Source organism: Macrobrachium rosenbergii, chromosome 8 (assembly GCF_040412425.1).
Source record: "Macrobrachium rosenbergii isolate ZJJX-2024 chromosome 8, ASM4041242v1, whole genome shotgun sequence".
NCBI lineage: Eukaryota > Metazoa > Arthropoda > Malacostraca > Decapoda > Palaemonidae > Macrobrachium > Macrobrachium rosenbergii.
Genome location: NC_089748.1, coordinates 35,677,625 through 35,695,304, shown reverse-complemented (window position 1 = coordinate 35,695,304; position 17,680 = coordinate 35,677,625). Strand labels below are relative to the sequence as shown.

Below are 17,680 nucleotides of genomic sequence, written 5' to 3'. Positions count from 1 at the left end.
TAAAAAGTGGCTTTTGAAAAATTGTTTTCTTTCCAAAAAATATTCGTTTTAAATATAAGTTTTTAAAAGTATCTTATATATTATTTTTTATCATTAATCTGCGACATAAGGCAATTACAACCATGTATAACATTAGGTGATAAGTTAAAAAATGAGCAAGAAAATATTGGTTCCATTACTGAAGTTGCAAATGCATAATACTGCCGTTGGCCTTAAGTGGCATCCCCCTAGCATCTCATGGGTTAATTAATCATATTTTACCCAAAATTTTACATGGCATCATTTTAACACATAGCTCCCAAAAGCAGCCTGGCCTGGACAGTTTTTATTATCCTAGCTAACCAACTGATAGAAGAACATTTTTAGAATATCTCATTTAAAGTGACCTGAAACTCAAAAAATTAATACTGAAAATATCTTAGGTTGTACAACACAGGCTACAGTAGTCCAGGGGTAAACATAATTTGTTTGGAAAAAGTAATGATATGACTGGCCTAGGCTAGGCTAATGTATCATGTAATATATTCTGTAAAATATCCGTTTAAAATTATTAATTGCTAGAATATTTATACTGGAAAATATACTCTATACAACACAAGGATTAGATTATCCAACAAGCAAGTTATGAATGGTGAGGTGTAATCAATTTGTGTTATTATCAAAGATAATTAGCCTGCACCTAGGCTGTGAGCACCAGTCCTGTTTTCTGACATGAAAGAACAACAAAATTATGGTATTTGGCAGTCCCCACTTAGCGGGGCATCAGTTAATGGCGATTCAGTTTTATGGTTCTTGTCTAGCAGTGCTGTTAACTGGATTTTCGGCTCCGGTGAGTGATTTTCGGCGCCGGTAAGCGGTTTATTGGCATCGGGAAGCAGTTTATCACCACCGCTCTCTGGTTCTGGTGCCGATATCCAGTTAACCATGCCACTAAGCAGTTTATCAATGCTGTTATCGCCGATTTTTGCTCAGCGGCACTCTCCTGGGAACAGAAACCCCGCCGTTAACGGGGGACTGCCTGTAGCAACATGAAGTAAAATGTAACAGTTTATAAAACTGAATATGATTAAAATTATAAATTGCATAAAGAATATTCTTAAACATGATATATTCACAGCAGGCAAGATCCTGACCACAGGTCTCACAGGCAGACTGCCATTGCCACAAGTCATTGACTGAAACCCTATAAAAATTCATGATCCATGGCTATTTCACCCTTTGATGATTTTAATTTACCCTTCATTCTAGAATATTTTACACTAACTTGCTAAGTAGGTCCATTCCATTACAGCTAAAATGAACATCATGAAAGTTGAAGAGTCATTGATTACCTTACATTGACTGTGATGACAGAATTTTCTGTAATGTCAAGCAGATCATCTTTAAATGATCATTTAGAGGAAGACTGATTGTACCTAACCCAGTGTCATTGGTAATAACTTCAATTACAATTGTATATAAATTTGACTTGCCAACTGGAGTGGATGGTGCATGAAAACTCAGTCACAGCATGATAAAAGGGTTTTTTTATAAAATTGTTTGAAAACTACCCAGTACTTGCTGTTTTGCCATCTTCCCTGAGGTCTGTTTCATTGGGAAAATGCTGGTTTTAGTGCTGAACCCTCTCTGGTTAGTGAGTGCTACTCACTTTGCAGAGCATCATCATCTACAATCTGTTTTTGTGCCATAGTCTTACACTGCCTAGCACAGGAGCTCTGTTTATCCCCTTACTATTATTGCAAAGTACAGTTTAATCTAAAGATTACTACAGTTTAATCTAAAGATTACTGAGTCACATCTCTCTATACATTACCTGCAATGCTGTGAAACACTCCTGGTGCATATGTTTTGAAGCTTAACAAACAGCACTGCAATATGCCATACCCCATTTTAATTTTTTTAATCACTTACTGCAATGTTTTGCATTCAGAATTATCTCTTTTTTTTTTTTTTTTTTTCATTACATTTGGAGGAATCTTGGTTTGCAAGTTATTGGCCTTATTTGGAATAATACTGTACTGTTTTGTAATAATGACTTTTCCTCAAACTGGTTCAGTCTTGAAGGGGTGTTTTATTGAACTTTTTAAGCATTCAAAATATGCAATATTTTATTTACAATCAGTTATTTACATTTTGGATTTGTTATATAATTTACGAGTGCTAAGTTTTTTTAAAATGAGGGGTGTCTCCTTTTCCTAATTCAGTTCTTCGGTATTAAAGGGAAGAAATGTCTCACTCGCTGATTTTAACCTTTGTTTTGGCTGGTCCAGTATCGAGGCGACTGCCCAAACGTACTCGGTGCTGCAGCCATCTTTGTGGTGCAAATGTCAACTAACCAAATTCTTGAAAGGCTGTTTATTCTGATATGGCAGACCAGTAGTACTGATGTACATTTATAATGAAACAAGGGCTGGAACCTGCCTGCAGTATATGAGATCAGTGTGCCACCAGGCACAGCTTTTTTTATCATATGGTATCATACTTGATGATATACTTTTCAGTACAGGTAGTCCCAGGTTACTGGCAATCCAGTTTTACGGTCTCGACAACGGTAACTGGTTATTGCCAGTGCGATCTCCCACTTCCCCACTTAACAGCAGTGCTGATCCATGTTATCAGCGCCGATAACCAGATATCTGCACTGATATTGTCTCTATTATCGCCGATTTTCAGTTATTGGCGATTTTCGGTTATTGTTATTCCGTTGGGAACGGAACCCCGCCAATAATTGTGGACTGCCGTACATCGGTCTGTCACTGAAATATGGTAACTCCAGTAGTTCCTTCACCTCAACAGCAATGTTGTAGGTAGGCTAGACTAACACTGTCCATGTAATTCTTTTATGGATATTAAAGTGGTCTGATGAGATTAGCTAAAGTAAAATATGAGGTTGGTTTGTAACATGTAGCCTACACCAAATTTTGAGACTTTTTCTGCATCGTAAATCCAGACATCTTGTTTCAGTTGAATTTCCCTTTTCCCAGTCCTTCTCAGTCGCAGTGAAAATATCAATTAAAACAATATGACACATGGTTTCCTCATGTGTTGTCAAATCTGCACTTACCCTTAGGGGATGGTGAGGAGGAAAACACATACTGTATAAAAAGTATACCTTAGTTTTACCAGACCACTGAGCTGATTTAAAGCTCTCCTAGGGCTGGCCCGAAGGATCAGACTTATTTTACGTGGCTAAGAACCAGTTGGTTACTTAGCAGCGGGACCTACAGCTTATTGTGGAATCCGAACCACATTATAGCGAGAAATGAATTTCTATCACCAGAAATAAATTCTTCTAATTCTTCATTCAGCTGGCCGGAGACTCTAACTCGGGCCTAGCGAGTGCTAGCCCATAACTCTATCGACTTGCGTAACGAGGACTACATACTGTATACCTTTGGAGCAGTAGCCCCAGGTTAATCCTTTTCATTAAAGGACATGCGTACTTTACTGTCAAGACAAACTTTGGTAATATGGAAAATATAAGAAGAAAATCCCCCCTCCCCCAAAAGAAAAAAAAACAATGACCATTACAAACAAAGAAAAAATGTAACTTACATGAAGAAAAGTCCAAAATTATGAATTACATGACTTAATATTATTATTACCTAAAGGGAAGAGAGTGTTAATTGGAATTAATTATTATTCAAGTTTGAGTTAATTTTTGCTCACATACAGTATCTTCATATCCGATAATAATTTACTGTTTTCAAAAGAAGAGTCAACTTTAATTTTGCTATCTATAAGAAAAAGAAAACGAGAAAATGCCACAGAGGACTTTAACAGATCAAGATCGAAGGACAGGGTATCCATAATCTGCGAGTTTCTTTTGAGAAACGGAAACATGTCAACAGTGTAAGGCGATTGGGGCCCCTCTTTTTGACTGACTTCGTTGGTTCACTTAGTTAGGCTATATGACTATAATCCAACTCTAACCCCATAAGTGGAAAAGCTGACTTGAAAAATGTTTATGATGATGATTATGGCAACTAGGTACTAATATGACATGATTTTTATCGTATATGGGATGCCAGTTCCAACTGATACATTTGTCCTTCTTTGGGTGAATAACAAGTGACGGTACTGTACTGTACTTGCGTGACTTAGGGCCGTGGGCTATAATCATATGTGGGTGTATGCAACACAGCTTTGCATGAGCCTGTAAACCACCACTAGTTGGATTGAAACCAGTATGCAAGAATTGCAATGTGAAATTTAGCCGCGTTGTTATCTGAGAGTGTTGCTGCTCAGTGCATACTGTACCCTGTGTATGAAATGAATAGCATTGTATTTTCAAGTTGGTCTAGATTTAGTTTCCTTCCCTTACTGCCCAAAGGTGTTAATTTTGTTATGAGCTGTAGCCTTCACTTGGTTTCTGTATTTTATCAGATAACATCATGTTACATGAGTAGGAGACATTTGGAAATAAATTTGACAAAGCAGATTTGATTTTTATAACTTTTTAGTACTGTGCGTGTACAGCCTATATTTTCTTCTTGTAATTCTTCCAAACCTAATGCATAGTTCACTTTGGACAGAGGTATCCTGGACTAGAGGGAAGGATTTTTATTGTAAGTGATAATGAGTCTCATACGCTTGTTCTTTTTGCAGAAAAGGGTTCTGTCCTTGATTGCTGTGACAGCTGCTGATCTTGTGCTCCCAGAGCAGTGAAAGAGGTACTTAGGGAATATTGTACTTTTAAATAAAGCAGCGCACTGGGAAAGAAGTGAAAGCCCACTCATTTAGTGTTGTCTCTACCCAGGATTTCTTATGCCAATTCCTTACATATATAAGCCTCTACATTAGCCTGATATTACAGTACACTGATTCTCTTATTTGAAATGAGACAGATTTAAAACCCAAACCTCTTATTGTACTTATGCCTTAATGTGTAATAGGTGTGGGAAAAACTGAAAACTGATTTCAAACTTAAAACGAAGCACAGTGGTAATATTTGTGGGTTAGAACTTGTCCCTTCAGAGGGAGTCATTGTTCCACCTGGAGCGTCCACTTCTCAGGTTTTGCTGTATTAGAAAGGTGTGGTGAATGGTCTTTGTTGACCTTTTCTTACCTCACCCATCCTTCATCTTAGTGAAGTTGATACTGTATATGCAGTGCTCTGTAATAATATTGTCATCAAATGAAGTCAGTCATCAAATTATGTTATTACAATTGAATACAGTTTCATAAGTTTACGTACATTTTTTACTGTTGTATTATCGTCTTTTTAATTGTTTTGTTTGTTTGTTTGGTTACTGGATGCCTATTTGTCCATGCAGTTAACCAAAGTTGTTGTGTACTATTGCCTAATTGCCTGAGTGTGACATGGTTACATAAAACTTTGTCTTGTAATGGACAAACGATTCTTGGATGTAATTATTCCTAATGCTATTTTTATGCTAAGCTTAAAATTGTGTGCAACTGTCTGTAATGGACAAGTGATCCTTGGATATAATTATTCCTGTATGCTATTTTTATGCTAAGCTTAAAATTGTGCACAACTGCTCTTTTCTCTGTAGAGGGACACCTCCATAGTATTTCTCGTATGGAAAATTATAAGCAGTTTAAAAAAGCTTTGCATTGTTCCTTTAGCCCCAGCTGCGTTGCTTTCGGTCTTTCACTCTTCTTCCATTCCTTATGATCTTTCCATAACTCTTCTAAATTTCACTAGTATTGTTCTGTGATGGTTGGGTGACCTCAGCAGCATATCAGTTTTAATCGTTGAATACGACTGTGTTTTGAAGGAATTCATGACTTCTCCTTAGAGTTCATGCATCTTTAAGTCCTAACTGTTCAGCTTCAAGGTCTCACAGTTTTAAGAACCATAATCTTGGGGGTAACAGATTTTTCCTTTATAAGAGAATCTCTGAGTGGCACTCAGAAAGTCCAGGTCCCTCTGTCAAAACAACAATCCTCTCATTTAACAGCTACCTGAAAAGTTTGATACAGTAGCCCTTCTTTTATTGTGGATTCCCTCTTCAGGAAGTGGTGTTTGCCTCACTGTTTGACCAATTTTCCTTTTAGAATTGCAGGTGCAACAGTTAGCAGAGGGCTTCGTCATTTATGAGTTTTTCTAAAATGGTGTAGCTTGGTAACCCAATAAGGACTTTAGGGCAGCAAAGCATTCATAACTGTTGATTGCTTCATTTCTGGGGCCTCTTCAATAAAAGGAACTTCATATAAAACCCCTTTGACTCCAACAGATCTAGTAGTGTGCTACCCCTTCAACTGGAGCTTCTTTTAGCATTAAGATTCCGTAGTACTTTTCTCAGAAATTTTTATAGTCACACACTCTTAAGATTGCTAGGGTGTGGTCAAATAGAAAACACAGCACAGGCACGTCTACTTAGCCATTTATATCTATCCCTTAACGTTAATCCCCTTTTTATGGTTTTGCCTGAGACCTGACAGTTACTGTAGTTTCTGCATTGGCTTTCTATATTGCCCTAACACAATGGTAGCTCACTTAGATGCCCTGTGCCAACCACGTGTCATAGAAACAGGTTGGCAGTGGAGGTCAGTGATTTTGTCAAATCATTTTGATTTTATGAAAACAATTAGGTTTCCAGTAAAATTATCTAAAGTCAAATGCATTTTTAATTTCAGTTTTCAACTCATGGCTACAGTTTAGAAAACTGTCACTTGAATAGGCTTTTCTAAGCCCATACTTTTAACAGTGAGACATTTGTCAACTGGGGAATTCCTTGTTTGTCCCACCCTAGAGATCTTAGACTGTTTGACAGAATATAGGTTGTCATTTCTCTATGCTTCAAACAGCCAGGAGACTTCTAGGCTTTCTGTTGACATTTTATTGCAAAGGGTCAGATCATCTTGGATCTACACTGGTTGAGCAATGTATTTCATCACCTTTCACCCAGAGAGGCTCTTCCTGTTTCCCAGAGAGAGGCTCTTCCTGTTTCATCCAGCCTTAACTCAATGTGGGTCTCAAAAACTTCTTTTCTTGTGGCTCAGCCAGACTTTTAGTTTCACATTACATCATCGTTGATGATTATATTTCCCATGCCACTTTTAATGTCTTGAAGTTGACTCAACTTTGGGCCTGGTACCTCAGGCATAAGACTGTTTCTTCCATGAGAGCTTGTAAGGTTGTTCTTCTCTGTGTCTTTCGGTCTAATTATTTATCGGACTTAGGTGATGTTTTCTATATTAATCATTCTCATTTTCTTATCAGTGACATCTAGCTCCTTGTCAAGGATTTAGTGTGGCCGTTGTCTGGACTCCTACACCCATCCTTATATTCTTTAAGACTTTAAACAGCGTTCCAGTTCAATTCTTGACCCTAGTTCTTCTGGGAGGCTTGGGTTTCTTTCGCACACATTTTTCCAGAATCTTCCAAGTTGCTAGAGGTTCGTTTCACCTCCCGAGCATCACAGTCCAGTGCACCTCCTCTAAGACCTGGTATTTAGAATATGTTAAGCAGTGGATTTGTGATGAAACAAATACAGTATATAGTTTTTTTAAAACAAAATGTATTTTTTCAGTATAAACTTTTACTTCACAATTGCACACTTCTTGATATTTCAGCTCTGTTGCAACTGGATTTGGCTATGCACAAAGGATTGACTTAACTACTGGGGATGCAAGGCTCTGAAGGTGCTTGCACCAACTTAAAGAAGCCATCTGGTCTTGGGATAACATGTCTGAGATTTATGCGCGGTGCATAAATTATATTAAAGTAATGGGTATGTACAATATTGAAAAAATCAATTTTATTTGAAAGACAGGTGCTATGTTAATTGATTTCTCACTGTCTTACGCAAAGATCAAGCAGATTACCTGAAATCTCAAGAATTTGTGGATATGAGAGGAGATGATATAGCATTTCAAACTTAGCAGATGCTATACATTTGCTGAATGGAATGCTGCATAAGTGAGATACAAGGAATGTTGGGTATGAATTGCCATTTGCCCCGGTACCTGCGCTTTGCCCTTATGTGCCATACCATTCCAAACAGTGAAAACACTGATTCCTTGTTGTTGACACTTTACTATTGATATCACTTCCTTCATAGTTTTACAATGGGAGACCCTCAGGTCCTCCCGGCAACCTATACAACTCAGGGTTCTGAGGGGCCAGATGTAGGAAAGGGGTCTACAGGATGAGCTTGAGTCTTAGGGCTCAGGTTGAGGAGAAATCATTATGTTGAGTTGGACAGAGGCTTTGGCATCATAAGGAGTCTTGAGTGCCGGCTTCTTACGGCTCCCTAGCCAAAAGAAGGAGTCAAAAGTTGTCGGGCCGCTGGATATTAATGGCAGATATGCAGTTGTGCCCGTGAATTTCCACATTGTAGAGTAGTACACTTTGAAATCTTCATTTATTGAATACTCTGCCCACCTAATGTTTTTGTACACAAACAGATGGACATATGAGAGCTTAGGAAGGAACGTCGATGAAACTTTTTCCTCCTCCAATAGCATTTGATAGCTAGGGGTCTCTTATTTCTTCCTGCAATCAAGCAGTGATAGATATGTCATTGAATAGCTGTCAGTATCTTGGAATAGCACATCAAAATCTGAAATCAGAAAACCCTTAAAATCTTCAGTAACTGCTTTTGAGATTATGTTAGCATGGACGACAACTGCTTTCTATACAGTAGCCCAATTGAACATGGCCATCCGAAGGTTGTATTCGATAAATTTCTCTCATAAAGTAGGACTTCACAATTCAAAAGACTAGTGGACACAGGAGTTTTCAGTTCATCACTTCATTTGAAGTAATGTATTACTGTTAATGGAAAGATCAGTCAGTTGTCAGTATTTTAGATTCATGGAATGTTATTCGTCTGATCTCGGTACATGACTGATATAGCTATTATATGTGTGGGGAGATAGGTCATGTGTGCCTGCATTTATTATGTGCTTATTGTTTACCAGTTCCAACCAGTGTGTATTTTGATAGTATAAGGTCCATAGCAGATAGGAACCAAACAACAATTTTCACTTTAGAATCATCCTATTTTGCAACCAGATCAGCTGAGCTTATTAGTAGGAGGCAAAGTCAACTCCTAACTGCGCCACCTGTAACCATTTACCTCGAGGTTGAGAGTTACTTCAGCAATTACAGTGCTTATCTTAATTTTGCAGTCAGGGGAATATCTCCTGGAAAGCACAGGAGAATCCCATTAAAAGTACAAGTATATGGTAATAGTAATGTCATATTACTGTAATACTCTCCTAGCCCCTGTTATTGGTTGAGTTCACTGGAGATACAATTATGTACCAAGAATGGAAATACTCAAGAGAGCAAAAGCATTAACAGATTTTTCTTCAAGGAACAAAACTTATTTAAGTATAGTTTTACTCTGAATACCAAAGTCCCAGCAGTTCTGATCAGCTTATGCTGCTACCGTTTACCTGAGCTGATAAGAAGTGTAGCTGGTGAGACAGTGAACACTTCCTTGGGGGAGGAAGGGCTCACATAGCATTATCACTGCTGCAGGGGTTGTGAGTTGGATATTGATGCATAAGTAAAATAAGAAGTTTGTATGTATGGAGATTGGGCTTTCACAACGCAAACTGGTGTTTTCATATAAATCTGCTTTTGTAAAATGTCCCCCAGACTCTCTCATTTGTTTAAAAGACAGAAGCATGGTAATATAATGATGCATGGGTTTCCCGGGATCCCAGATATTTATGTCATTCACCTCAAATTTTGTGTAGGTTTAAATTGAACCTGTGAAATTATTGGGGTACAGGAGGAAACTCATAGAATGGTTGATGGGTTTGTGTGAAAAAGTTAGTTTTGTGCTATGGACGCTTGGTGCGTTTCATTACAACAGTACATTTGCTTAAGCCTAATGCCCCAAAGTGTTTGTTGATGCACATGGGATCCCAGGTGGACTCGGGTATATTTATGAATGGGACACCAAAGCTCTGATAACTCAGAGAGGTGTTGACATTGGCACTTGTCCCTCTTCCGTTTTTAGTCTTGTGGATGTGACCCAGTACTTTATGCAGGTACAGTATGTGATTGGCAGGTTGTGGTGAAATGAAAATGCTTAAAAATTATCGTAACACCATTACTAATATTATTATAGATAGGGGATTTAATGTTTATAGGACAAGTCAGAGGCTATTGGTTTAACCTTTTGAGAACCAGGGGTTCCTGTATGTTAGAAGAACAACAATTTTGCAAGAAGGAAAGAGGTAAATGTTTAAGTGAAAGTAAATAATGTCAATAATTCATCATCATCATAGATATTTCTCTATCAGCTTTTCTCTTTTTGGGATTAAATATGGGAAAAGGTCTTTCCACTCAATATGTGTTATGGTTGGAACATTAGCACAGCTCTCTTACACAGTAGTAACATCACAGGGTCTCTTAACATTATGGTTAATTGTCCGTAGCAGCTTCAGTGAGACAGCTCCGCTGTTTAACCGGGAAGGAAATAGTATGAAATATTACTGGGATGGTTCATCTACATAAGAATGCTGAAACTTTATAAGATTAATAGCATGTGCTAACAGTAAGAGACTAGGACTAGTGAGGATAATGAAGGTTCCCTATTGAGCTAAGCTTATTGAAGATGACAATCTTGGGAATATTCTAATTGATATGTAAATCTCAAAGTGTGGGATTCTGCTGACAATGACTATACAACATTTTTAGAGTAATCTTAAAACTTTTTTTTAGATTAATAATTTGATGCGGAAAATTTTGCCAATGTACTAATTTTTTTGTACATTGGCAATTTTGTCATCATTCCCTCCAACTCTATGCAGTGCAAATAACCGTTGTGGAATTCTGTCTCCATTATCTTTACAGTCACATAGTTCTCATCCAAGTAGGTTCGTGTTATCCAACTTTTGTGGTGCCCAAAGGAGCCCAGGTGACAATGTCACTTACTATTCCCCTGGGGATGGAGCGAAGGGCTTGTCCAAACAGTCTTCTCATCTCTCGTTCATCGTAATGTCGTCAGCCTGCCATCTGACTCCCAGTATTCATCTAAAAGCTTCATCCTCATATAAATAAAATCTTTCAGATATATTTTCAATGTCATGCAATGTTTATTTAGCTGTGGAGATCGAGCCAGACTAATGGATGTATAGTCTTACATTCTAATGGAATTTCAGTTTTTGATCTACAGATCTTACTCAAACTGCTCATGTTTGATGTGCCTTTTTTTAATCTTTTGTATGTTGGATGTCATTGCTCCTAAATATTTTTCAGATTCAGCCTTATTATTCTTCTCTGTTTACTTATATTTCATCCCTTCATGCATTTTTTTGTCCGTATTACATGTTTTTCTTAGATTTCTGATGAGTTCAATTTCTCTGCATATATGATGCATTCCTTCAAGCAAGCTTTGTATATATTGTGACATTTGCTTGTTCCAGGTTTCTATAAATACTGCAGTCAACACATTCTCTTCCATCTCCTAACCCCTTTTAACCTTATAAGATATACTGCAAATTCACTCTATCAACATTGATTTTGATGTACTTTGTTCATTCATTATTTTAGTTAGCTTTACATAAGTGGTGGGAATACATCCCAACATGGACTTTGTATTTACTTTATTCATGAGTAATTTAAATTAGCTTTACACAAAAGGGTTACGATACTGATGCAAGACTTTTCATACTATTGATTTGTGTACACAATCAAATGCATTTTAATCAACACAAATACTTGATCTGTGCAATTCCTGCTTTTTATAAAACCAGCTTGTTTATCTCTAAGCATCAGTATCTTTCTGCAGCATTTTTGGAACAAGTGTGCTGAATCTGTCATCACAATGGATGTAGGTGCAGTGCCTCTATTGGTACCACTTTTCCAGGTCACTGTTCTTATGTACTTTTGCTGACATATTCAGATTTGAGTCACCAGGCTTAGCGTCCTCATTCCATCATATTCTACAAAACACTTTAGTTAGTATGTGAGATGTTTTCCATTTTCAGATAAAATCTTCTCTCCAGTAATTCCATCATAGCCTGGTGCTTTCTATCACCTATGTTTTTATGTTGCCGATTCCACTTCAAAAATCATCAGTTAATTCATTAGTACATTCATGTCTTCTTTACCTTTAGTGTATCAACCAAGTTAACCCCCTCTTATGTGTTAATTATCTCCTTTTGACAGGTATTTTCCTCTTCTTCTTTTCACATGTGGATATTTCTTTGATAATTATGTGGGCTGACCTAACGCCCAAGTCATTCCCTGAGTATATAGCTTTTTCAGCATCACTCACCAGTTTTCCAAATATTTTCTTCATTTTACTTTGCTTTGTAAATTTGAGTACCTACAGTTAATCTTTGCTTCTTTCTCTTGCTACCCCATACCCTGTGTACTTCTTTTCCAGCAGATTGATGCCCATTTCAGATGTTAGCTCAGTCTTCACTGATTGTCTGCGCCTCCTCAGATACAGTTTTCGGAAATGCAAATCCATTTTGACATTCAGTTGCAGAAACCTTTCGGTGTTTGTCTTCTAGCTTTACTGAATTAAACTATATACTTTGTCAACTTTGTGTTAGGTGCTTTATCTTTTAGCTTTAATAGAGCAGTGATAAGTAGGTGATCGCTGCCAACATCTACTTCCATGTAACTTGTAGCATTCCCAAGCAGTGTATTTTTGGATGTCCCTGCGTTGGAAGAGAATGCCTCCCGTTGCAAGATTGTTTGTATCGCAAAGACTAATAAAGTGCACCCCCCCATTTTTGTTTGCAATCTTTCCCAATCCTTCCATGTCCATGTCATCCTCCATGTTTTCATTGTTCCCACCAATTTTTGTGTTTGTGTCACCAAAAACAATTTTCATAATTTCTAGTACCTGCATTTCATTTATATCATTCTGCAGTGCATTGTAGAATTTGTACCAACTGTAACTATGAAGTGGAATAAAGGAATTACTATTATTTCTCTCTCTCTCTCTCTCTCTCTCTCTCTCTCTCTCTCTCTCTCTCTCTCTCTCTCTCTCTCTCTCTCTCTCTCTCTTTCACACAATATACACCACAAATTTACCAAATGTATAAATGCCTATAGTCATTCCCACACCAGAAAACACACCTTGGGAACAAAATAAAAGGCATCAGATGAATTCTTCTCTGATAGCTGGTATATGGAAAAACAAATTATTAGTTTCTACACAAGTTCTCTGTGCATAATAAACATTAAGTTCCTAGGTTTAGATGTTCAGGTAGTGTGTTTACAGTATTTTAGGAAATTTTGATGCCCCTCAGCCTATTGGTGGATATTTTACGTTCTTGTAAGAAAATTATTTGCAAGTTTAGAAATTATGGAAATGTTTACAACTGTTAAGTTGGAAAACTTTCTGGTTTTACTTATCGACAGAGAAAATTGGAAACTTGATCTGTAAAAATGGTTTTGTATGTTAATTACTAAATGTGTCTACCTCACTTGTTAGAATACAGTACTTTATTTGCAACCAGAAAATTTTAATGCTATTCATAATTGCCTAGAATCCTTATGTAGGGCTAGTAATAATTTTTGTATTGCCACCTGAAATAATACTTAGTATTATCTAGTTTTGTTCTCTTATCCACAGACTTTCTGATAAGGAAAATGGAGAGGTAAGAAGTGCTTTGATCCCTCAAGCTTCCATAATAAAAGCCATTTTTAAAATACCTTAGACATTCTATTATTTTATCTTTTTTAAAGGCAGTTTGTGCCCAAGTACCATTTGCACTTGAGTGCTGCAGTTTGCATGGTTTAATGTTGCCTGTGTTTCATGTTGGTCGTCCCTGAATCATTTTGATTATTATTATTATTATTATTATTACAGTGAACCCCCCGTATTCGCGGGGATGTGTACCACACCCCCCGCGAATGGCTAAAATCCGCGAATACTTGAAACCCCTCTAAAAAACACTTAGAACTGCCCATTTTGATAGTTTAAACACAGAAAAACCCTGTAAAAATGCATATACCTGAGTATTTTAATAGTTTTATCACAAAAAGTGCATTTATTCATGAAAATCATATGAAAATACAGTAATTAGTGAATATTTCTCAGTGAAAAATACCGCGACTGGGTGAATTTTCCGCGAATAATGGCTAGATATGTTCCACAGAGAAACCCGCGAATGCGTGAGTCCGCGAATCATGAGAACGCGAATACGGGGGGTTTACTGTACTATTATTATTATTATTATTATTATTATTATTATTATTATTCAGAAGATGAACTTTACTCATATGGAACAAGCCACAGGGGCCATTGACTTGAAATTCAAGCTTAAAAAGAATATTAAGGTGTTCATTCGAAAGACGTAACAGAAGGTAATGGGAAATGCAGAAAGAGGAGATCAGTTATTAGAAGAACAGATAAATTAACATATTAATAAATAAATAAAAATGTAAGTAAAATATTAAAATACAAGTTGGATTGTATTATTTGGATTGTAATGCATTGCATCTTTGCTTGAACTTCTGAAGAACTTCCAGTCGCACGACATCCCCAGAATGGAGGCTGTTCCAGAGAGAGGAATAAAGGACCTCTGGAACGGAGAAGTTCGAGAGCGAGGCACGTTTACCGCATCCCGGTGCTGCTGTTCAGCGAATCTTGTTGCTCTCGTTAGGAAAAGGGGGTCGTGGATCAATTGAGCCTCTCAGTCGAGAAACATGCCAAGCGCCATCCTGGGCCAAAGTATTTTTAATTTAATTTATTATATTTTAAGAATGGCACTTGGCATGCTTCTCGACTGAAAAGCACAATTGTAAATGTGAAATTTCTCCATTAAAGTGACAAACTTTATGTAATTAATTATTGTTTCACAAGTGACAGTAATTTCTGATTGTGGAGAGGAAACCTTTTTTTCGGGGTGTGGGGGCCAGTGGCAGTAAGAAGTGTGCAAGGCAGTAACTGCATGTGAAATTCTTTTGTGTCCGTACAGCATGAACATTTAATTTTATAATTTTCTTGTTTGTTATAAAGATACAAGCATTTGTCTTATAATTGCCAAATAAACTTTGACATGGAACGCAGTTGCAGACTATAGCATGCATTTAAACTGACTGATGAGGTCTCATTGAATTGGTTTGGGATTGTAGCTTGGCATTTGAAAGAAGTGTTTTTGTGGTATTGTAAAGTCAGATTGGAACCTGAGGCTTAAGTTGGTTATGGTTCTCTAAGATAATAAACTAATGTGAGTCTGCAAGGAGGATAAAAAAAATTAAATACAAGCATCTATCAATACATCAGAGTGTCAAAGAAGATGACGTACAACGCAAACTAGCATGTAGGGAATGTAAAATAAAGTTATGACCTGTGGAAAGTAAGCATGAAGAGATTGTGTTAGTTTTTTAAGCAAAGAGCTTTGTTTTTGATACATTTTTAAAAAGCAATTTTTGGGGGTGTTATTTTAATTCTTCAGGATTCAGGTAGTGACGGAAATTTAAATTTCTTACTCAAATTGTTATTACTATCGTAATCTGTTATCTTACTTGTTCAGTATATCGTTCTGTTTTGTTTTTATTATCACTTTTTATATACTCTATTAGTATTTTCAAATATTTTGTTACTTGGTGGGAATGGCAATCATTAAGATGTGATTTAGTATGTCAGAGATTTTTTTTATTTTGTTCCATTCTGAGTATTAGTACATTATTGTATACCAAATAAGTATTTCTAGAGCATTTTGTTTATTTTGGGAATCATTTCTGTATGGGAATGGGTGTGATTCTAAATGAATAGCCACTTTGATTTGATCAGGGAAAATACAAACCATTATTTTTGGCAGAATTTCGTTAAAAGATATTTAGAGAGAGAAAAAAAGAATGAATTATTGTCAAGTGTTGGTCATTTTCTTTATTGTTGAAAATTCAGAGTTGTTCCAAACATGATGATATGAATTTTTATTTTTTGTCAGTACACATAAAATTGGGTTATACAGTGGACCCCTCACCTATTTGCTGCTCCAAAAAGTATATCTTAGTTTTACCAGACCACTGAGCTGATTAACAGCTCTCCTAGAGACGGCTGACCCGAAGGATTAGACTCATTTTACGTGGCTAAGAACCAATTGGTTACCTAGCAACGGGACCTAAAGCTTATTGTGGAATCCGAACCACATTATAGCGAGAAATGAATTTCTATCACCAGAAATAAAATCCTCTAATTCTTCATTAGCCGGCCGGAGACTCGAACTCGGGCCTAGCGAGTGCTAGCCCACAACTCTACCAACTTGCCCAACGAGGAACTACTCGCTGCTCCAGATTCGCGGCTTCACCTACCCGCGGATTATTCACAGAAAATTGCCTATTTGCGGTATTTTTCATAGAGAAATATTCACTAATTACTGTATTTTCATATTATTTTCCTGACTAAATGCATATTTTGTGATAAAACTATTAAAATACTCAGGTATAAGCATTTTCAGAGAGGTTTTTTGGTGCTTGAACTATGAAAATAGGCAGTTATAAGCATTTTTCAGCAGTGTTAAGTATTCGCAGATTTTTGCTATCCTTTTGGGGGTGGTGGTATGCTTCCCCCGGGAATACTAGGGGTCGACTGTACTCTTAAATTACAGTACAAATTATTTGAACTGAATACAGGCAGTCCCCGGTTTATGATGGGGGTTCCGTTATTCTGCTGCGTCGTAAACAGAAAAATCGTAGAAAATCAACAAAAATCCTAAGAAAACCTTACTTTTAATGCTTTGGGTGTATTGAAAACAATGTAAAATGCATTTTTATTGAGTTTTTCATAAAAAAAAAACTCCAAATTTTGATTATTCTGCCCTTTTGGAGCCATATTTCTTCCGTCGGATCGGCGTACGACGAGTCATAACCCTGGAACATGCGTCGTAAACTGGGAAATAATTTCTGATGAGTGTATTTGAAAAGCGTCGTAACCTCGGAACGTCGTAAGCCTGACCCGTAGTAAACCGGGGACTGCCTGTATTTTGTATTGGTTTGCATTGACATGGTTTTGACTTTTCTCCTTATTGCTGTACTCAATAACTGTTGCCTCCTCGTGTCTCAAAGTGAGTTCCTCAGTCAGAAGAGAGGAAGAACTCCAACGCATCTTCCAACTCCTTCCATATGTAATTTCTATAATACGTGTCCTGAAAGCATTACACTGTTTAAACTCTAAAAATAAAAAATAGAGACCAGCAGTACAGAAGATTTCAAGTGAGCAAAATTTAGAAAGCTACCGTTAATATCTACTGCTATATTGAACAATTAATACGGCACAGAAAGATATCAGGAAAAGAAATGGTGAAAAGCCAAACATAAAATTTAACTGATGATTAGCATCTAATGGGAAAGTATCAGTTTGAGAATTCCAGGAAATGATGGCATTTACATTCATTGTGCAGTGGAGTTTTGAGTCTGATGTTTTGAAATGAAAGATTATTGCCCTACGTCCAGTGGAGGATACGAGTTAGAGAACATGCTATGTCGTGCATTCCACAAGTACAGTGAACCCCCCGTATTCGCGGGGGATGCGTACCACACCCCCCGTGAATAGCTAAAATCTGTGAATACTTAAAACCCCTCTAAAAACACTAAGAACTGCCCATTTTGATAGCTTTAACCAAGAAAAACCCTGTAAAAATGCGTATACCTGAGTATTTTAATATTTTATCACAAAAAGTGCATTTATTCATGAAAATTATATGAAAATACAGTAATTAGTGAATGTTTCTCAGTGAAAAATACAGCGAATGGGCGAATTTTCCGCGAAAAATGGCTAGATAT

At 37.0% G+C, this 17,680-nt stretch overlaps 1 protein-coding gene across 6 annotated transcripts in view; it reads left to right on the top strand.

The window, feature by feature from the left end:
• Nucleotides 1–17,680, top strand: part of sky (GTPase-activating protein skywalker) — a 314,139-nt gene that overhangs the window by 20,849 nt on the left and 275,610 nt on the right. For 3 of the 6 annotated variants that reach the window (XM_067107480.1, XM_067107477.1, XM_067107473.1), the window contains exon 2: nt 13,524–13,548. The exons of the other annotated variants lie outside the window; for them this stretch is intronic. The gene's annotated coding sequence lies outside the window, so the exon portion shown is untranslated. The remainder of the gene's footprint in view (nt 1–13,523; nt 13,549–17,680) is intronic. 6 annotated transcript variants of the gene reach the window in all.